This window comes from Papaver somniferum, unplaced genomic scaffold (assembly GCF_003573695.1).
Source record: "Papaver somniferum cultivar HN1 unplaced genomic scaffold, ASM357369v1 unplaced-scaffold_3265, whole genome shotgun sequence".
NCBI classification, from domain to species: domain Eukaryota; kingdom Viridiplantae; phylum Streptophyta; class Magnoliopsida; order Ranunculales; family Papaveraceae; genus Papaver; species Papaver somniferum.
The window spans coordinates 1-7459 of NW_020643985.1; the positions used below are offsets into that span (position 1 = coordinate 1).

The window sequence follows — 7459 nt, forward strand, 5'->3', positions numbered from 1 at the left end:
AATAACGAATAGTTGAAGACACAACTTAACGATATGTATTGGTTGAATCGGAAAATAGGGGCTATACAGTTGAATAGGTGTCGCAAATGGCAGACAGATACAATGTTTGGATTGAGTCCAACTGTAAATGATGATGGGCGTTCACAGTTTACCGATTCCACCAGGAGCAACAAATCATGGCACGATAGTGATAATATAGTGGTGCGAGAAACACAATTACGATAGAGTACTTCACCACAAGTACAACACCGTACTTCACCACAAACTGTGCATGTATCTCTCCCTGAAAATACGAGGGTATCCAAATATACCTTAATCTAAAAACTTTTCCACCTATAAGTCCTTTCTCTAAAAGTGATTGTCTATAGACTGAGTCGAGACAATACAACAAATCCGTTCACACTTCATGTGATCGTCTATGGATACGAGATCGAGACAATACAACAACGAAGTATATTTACTTGATAAATGGTTCGGACTTAACCAAACACAATAGGATTACTATCAAGTAAATAGGAATTAACGTTTGTGTAATTTATTTTAAATTAAAATAACAACAATTATAATTGCGGAAAATAAAAGTAAATGACACAGCAAAAAACCCCCGGACCTTTTCCATAATTGAATACTCTCAGGATTAAGCCGCTATAAAAAATCAAACCAACTTCGTATAGTTGAGACCAAGCAACTAAACCTATAGTTCACCTAGTTCCGTCTGTATTCCCACACCTCCGACCTGTAATAAGTCACGTACTTGAAACAATTACTTTGGTTTGTATTCCAAACAGTAAAGGAACATGGTATCAATGCTTTTCAACCAAGTGATGTGAGTTCGGCAAAAGGCTCTTCTGTTTATCTCAATAAACTCATTTGTCAGGTTCTTAGATCTATCTTATCAACAACTACCAAAGTAATTGTTAAGATTTTGCAATCAATACTTTGAATCACAAAGAATTGTATTGATGTCGATCTACAAAACTAATCAATCCAATCTACCACAAGGATGAACCAATTATAGTTGGATCCTCTTTTACCGAAACAAGTATTCTGCACACCAAAAATTATGAACCCAAATCAGAAATCTTCAAAGTCTTCTTTGTCTTCAAATCTTATTAGATCTTCAATAAACACCTGCACAAAATCAACTTGAATCTCTTGTGACAATCACGCATAGAACAGAGTCTGTTAACAATGAATTATCACAAGACGTATTTAGATCTACAAACAGTCTAAACATCCCCGTCGAAATTTCGATCTAGTTTGAGTGAGCCTTATATCAGAAGAGAAGGTTCTCAAGAATAAATAAACTAGGTGCAATCAAAGATTCAACAACCATTAGTCAATCAAATCAATCGAAAAACAAAAGATAAACTGTAATTATCTAGTTTCCCAACAACGGTACTAATAGAGCTTCTCAATCCCAAAGAAGACTCTAAACTGAGCGGTCGTTAGAGATTTCGCCTAATTAGGTAACTCTCCTCTCTGAATAGGCGACTACACCAGTAACAACAACAAAAGAGGAAGTCTGTTGTTACGAAGGATTAGTTTGCTAGAACGACAAACTTCAAGTATTTATAGACAAGAAAGTTTGGACACCAAGGAATTTCCAAAACCGAAAATATTCTCAAGATATGCAATATATTCCAAATTTGGTTTCCATAATTCCTAAAAATGCTTTGTCCAAACATTGACCGAAAATCTCTTAGAAAATCTCCAATTAGTAAATGCACATTACCAATTTTCATTTTCCAAAAATAAATTAAAAACCTTAATTAAAAGATTCTCAACTTATTTTTTGATCCGGGATTTTCCTTTAGCTATTAAGGAATAACTTTGAACAATAAAAGATAAGAGTTACTGCACATGTTTAAAGTATGTCGACATCTTTACTTTGTAAATCCTCTTTCATACTTACAATCTTGAAACCGATTTGCCACACTTCCAAACAAGTTTAAAATTGGTTCATCTGAATTTCAAGAACTACGTGATTGATCAAGAACACTCAATTACCAAACATGGGTTTCACGGTTCTACCTCCATGTGAGTACTTTGCATAGTCACGCTAGTTACCAAAATTCGGTTGACTAGGCACTAGAATCGGTTTCCCACATACTTATGGTAACTACTTGTATTTGCTGCACATTTCCATAGGATCGATTCCCCTTTCACTAAAAACTTGTTGTACATGTTCATAGGATCGGTTCCCCTTTCTACTAAAAACTTGTTGCACCTCACACAAGGATCGATTCCCCTCTTGTAATCGGTTGCACCTCTTCATAGGATCGGTTCCCCTTTGCCTAGAGTTGGTCATACCAATAACACTAAATTGATCATACCATCTCAGGTGATTACTTAACATCGGTTTCACTAATAAAAGTCATACCAATACAAAAGTCAGGCATTTGTGAATAGTTTACCAAGAACATAAACAAGTCATGAGCGGTTATACTAATCACATACATTGGTAGTTCAAAAGGTATGCAATGAATAACAATACCAATAAAGCCTAGCGATTTCCCTTTCGATTCACAAAACAAGTTCATGAATTTACTTCTTTTAAACAAATGTAAAACATTGTTTCCTAGGATGAAATCTTCACCTTATACCCATACATAATTACAATAGCATTCAAAAGATTATGTCGATGTCTTATATACAAAGTTTAATGGTTAAACAATAAACCTCGTATTGTATTCCTTAATACTACGTCTAACTAGAGTACAATCATTCATGCTTCGCAGTTATGTTTTCAAGATGCACGACTTGAAAGATACATTAGGGAATGAAATAGTTCAATTCAAATATCACTAACCTCAAGTGGAAGGATGATGTTGTCTTGTAGCTCCTTACTTCTTCACTTCTTCAAGTCTTCGCAATACTTTTAATGTCTCATATCCTAATACTTTCAAGTTAACCTATACGAAGTTGACTCTAGTACATAATCAAGTGACTCTTTAAATGAGTTTTGTCTCACTAAAATATGACAACCAAACTTGACATACCAACGCTTGGTGGGTTCAACCGAACTATGCTCTAACAATCTCCCCCTTTGTCAATTTTAGTGACAAAACTCTTACATCATATGGATAAACAAATTACAAGAATTCATTACACATACGCTTGATTCCCGAATTCAACAACACAATAACCTGTATATTTTATCAATCCATAAATGTCGTTGTTGACATTATAATAACAAAGCTAATATTCCCCCTAAAGGTAAGATAGGTAGATTTTATCAATCCACACGTCTTTGTTATTCCTCTGTAGTCCATATATGTAGTTGCAGGAAATCCTACAACACATCCCTTGTAATAATTTGTAGATCTAAACATAAAAATGATGATAAGAATGTTAAAATTGTAAAGAGACACAAGATTTACGTGGTTCGATCAATTTGATCTACATCCACGGGGTTAGGTTTTACCATGATCATTGAATTACATATGAATTACATTAAGACTCCATTAATGAATTTGATCAACAGTGCACCCAAAATAGATACAGTTATATTAGTAAAAGCAGAAATGTATGCTTGCTGGTTGTGGTGGGTGATTCACAACCACCATACATGGTTGTGTCACAAGAATCACACAACTCCCGCAGCTCATGGAGTTGTAGCTTTCTTTCTTTCTCTCTCGAATCAATCATATCCGTAGGACCGGAGAGGAGAAAAATTTAGAAATCACTAAATATATTGATTTTACTTGTTGATAGAACTTGGCATTTCAACGGTGGAAACTTACGCAACAACGATTCGTATGTTTGGATTCTTCTTTGTTTCACTTTCAATATGAATGCAACCAAGACAAAATTCTCTTTTACTTCCGTGACCATGAGACAAAATTCTCTTTTAATTGCTTATCATAATTAGCAACATGAAAGCAACTTCCTATCAAACTGAAACATCAGTTCATGTGTAAATAAATTTAGATCTAAATAAGCAATTAACTCATGCATAGTGACATGACTTCAAAAGAGAGAATCATCACTAATGTTCGACGCATATGCTTACTCTGAACGAGCTAACGTGCACGTACACTATTGAAGTCTCGATCGGTCTATTGGATGACTATTCTTGTAATTAACATACTGTATATAGATATCATGTGGCTACTATTAAATGGACGCGAGAGTTTTGGTTCGTCACAAGATTTGGTAACGCTGATATTACAAATATAAATACGAGGCTCCAGCGTCTTCAACTTATAGCGACTACCACTAGATAGGCTTTCAATGGGCAATAAAGTGAAACAGTCATTCCTTTCGGAAACAGTAGACTAGAATAGGCTATCAGCTTCGGCATTTTTATAACCTGGGTACATTATGTATTTTCAGCTTTTACATAATGTAAATACATATTGTATATGATATCAAACATCTTCCTTTTTACCTTCATTATTGACTATTGGAATGCTTTTTGCCTTGGTAATTCCTAGCACACCAGGTAAAATCTCATTGCTGAAACAACGCAATCTGCCAGCCTCAGAAATGGTCAGATTTGTTTGAAAGTGTTGGGTAAATCAAAAGTTGATCGATCGATCGGGATTGATATGATAGATGCCATACTTAGCTGAGCTGTGGATTAATTTGTCTTCTGATCATCAATGAATTGCCCTTTGATTGAAAAACATGAATAAACATATGACCCACAAGCAGTCAGTTAATTCAACTTCAATCTGCATCACACTGCATTACAGTCACTCGTTCTAAATTATTTAGATAGGTACTTTTTCTAAACTATTATGTTCGTATTCGTAATGGGGATGTAAGGTTCAGCAAGAGCCTAACTTTATCTACATAGCCATCTTTTCCTGCTCCTCAAAAATATCAAGGTGATTTGTGTTTACAAAACGAAGAAAAAAATGAAGAAAAAAAATGAAGAATTGATTTTCATGCCATGTAGAATTATGGAGATTGGAGAGCAAAATGTATGCTTAAAAATAGAACCTAGCTTTTTTTTTTCTTTTGATACTAAAAATAGAACCTTTGAAATTGCTCTAAATAGGGAACAAATTTTTAATTAATGGAGGAATATCCCATAGGGAATGCCGTGAAAAAATCTGGGAACCATGTAATATAGTGACTAAACAATGTCTTATGTTAGAATCCAATTATTGGGGCTGTAGGGGTCTGGGATCTTGGGGGCTTAAAATACTAATTTGAACCAAAATGTGATAGAGAGACCTAATTTATATAAAAGTTCAAAATACCCTTAATCGTTTTAACTTATCACCCTTCCACCTTTCCATTAACTAATTAATTTAATTATTAAAAAAAAACGGAAAAATTAAAAGAAAAAAAACTGAAAGTCGTTAAAAGAAAGGGAAAAACCGTCGCCTCCCCTTCTTCTTGTTCATTTCTTCTTCTTCTTCTCATATTCTCCCTTTTCTTCTTCATTTGAAACGATTAGTCGTCGATTCAAAACAATTTCGTCGTCGATTAAATTCATTGTATAAAACCATGAAGCCAAAGGAAAAGCTAGGTCAATCTTCGTCGAATCCACCTCCTCTTGAAGCAGAGAAATCAACTTCATCAATTGAAGATGAAACTGAAGATCAAGAAGAAGTGGATGAAGGAGATGAACTAGCCGCCGAGACTCATGTTATGACTTCAATAAGGTATGAATTGAAAAACCCACTCTTTATTTAAGCGTTTTATTGATTATTCAGTTGGTTTCAAAAAATTTAGGTCTGAAAAACAATTTCTGAAACTGCTTACGGCTGGGAGTTCTAGTTTTCCTAGCCGTAAATAGGTCTTACGTTGGGGATCTCTAAGGATACCAAGCCGTAAATATATCTTACGGTTGGGAATTCTAAGAACTCTCGGTCGTAAATAATCGATGCGTATGAGATTCATAAATCCTATCAGCAACATGTTGTTTACGGCTAGGTATCCTAGCCATATACTCTTCTGTGTTCGAATATTTTCTTTTCAGCGGTAGTAAGTGTTTAGGTCTAGGTTTTTCCTATCCGTAATTTTGTTTCCAAACCGTATGTTTTATTTCCCAGCCGTTTATTATGTAACAACTAGGTTTTTCCTAGCCGTTTCTGTTACTGTGCTGAAACTTAAACCATCTGTATCTTTCACGTAAAGGTTTTCCTATCCGTAATTTGAGTAACCAAGCCACAATTTAAGTTTTCGAGCCGTTATTGGTTTTACGTCTAGGTCGATGACTAAATATCCCATCCGTAATTGTTTTTGCGTCTTGCACTGTTAATTTTTCCTAGCCGTTTTTCAGTGTCACGGCTTGGTTATGTCTAAATTTCCCAACCGTTTTTACTTATCTGCTTTTGGTTTTTGGTCTTGTTTGTCTTTGAACAGAGGAAAAGAAAAGAAGAAGAAAATATCACAATAAGTAAGACCTTGTAGTGACCCGACTCCGCAACCTCGTCACACAAAACATTGGGTGAAAACGCAAGAAATGCAAGTGGAGTTGTGACTGGTAGAGGAAGTGAAGGTGGAGGAAATGGAGTTGGAGATGGAGCTTCTTTAGGTAGTGAAGTTGTAGTTTACACAGGTGGAGGAAGTGAAGTTGGATTTGGTGGAGGAAGTTGTAGTTTACACAGGTGTACTTGTTGTTAATGGAGGAACTGAAGTTGGAGTTGGTGGAGGAAGTGAAGGTGTACTTGCTGTTACTGGAGGAATTGAAGTTGGAGTTGGCACTTCTACTGGTGCTGCTATTGATAAAGGTAAATATGTAGTTAAGGAGGATAAGAGGGAAAAGAACAAGTATGCACCAAAAGAAACGGAAAGAAAAATCATTGATTCTATGGTGTTTTTACCTCCCAAGAAGAATGGGAGACCTTGGGGTGAGCCAAAAGATAGATCCGTCTTGTTTGGTTACCAGTCATCATGGGCTGCTAGGGTCTGTTCCGCAAAGGTAATAAATCAAACTTAATATATGTTATTTTCATTTTATTAAGGATATTTAAGTGGAACAACCAAAATTTTATATTCTTTGTAGTTTCCCGATAAAACGGTCCCTAAATTAAAGCACCAACAAGGAAGGTTTTGGGAGTTCGAGAAAGAGCATCCAGATGTGGTAGCTTTGGTAAAAGCTTCGGGGTTATGGTCTGGAATCGAGGCTTTGCAGAACACCTATGATGTTATGACAATTTGTGGTTTTAGAGAAAGATTCTTTCCCGAAACCATGATTTTTCTTCTTTGCAATATTAAATATATTAGCAGTCATGCGAGATAGTACCATATAAATGGAATGGTAATGCTTTGAGTAAATAGAATGGTCCAGTCTTCACATACCTCTTTGTCGATGAAGTTTTCTAAATGTCTTTGTTTGATATTCAATCTTCAAGGATAATTTTGTGATGTCTAATACTCAACTACCATACTTTAATCCTAGTCCGAGACTTGACTTAAGTAGACTAGAAATCAAGATATAGTTTTGTACATCGATCTAATATTCAGAACAACCTTGAGATAACAAAAATTGCGAGTT

The 7459-nt window shown here is 35.2% G+C and overlaps 1 long non-coding RNA gene across 1 annotated transcript; it reads left to right on the forward strand.

Moving 5' to 3' along the window:
- The first annotated feature begins 5309 nt into the window (after window positions 1–5309).
- LOC113341953 lies at window positions 5310–7325 on the forward strand. The gene is made up of 3 exons (XR_003356261.1): window positions 5310–5621; window positions 6325–6883; window positions 6968–7325. It is a non-coding gene; the product is annotated as an uncharacterized LOC113341953 (long non-coding RNA).
- Window positions 7326–7459: the final 134 nt, after the last annotated feature.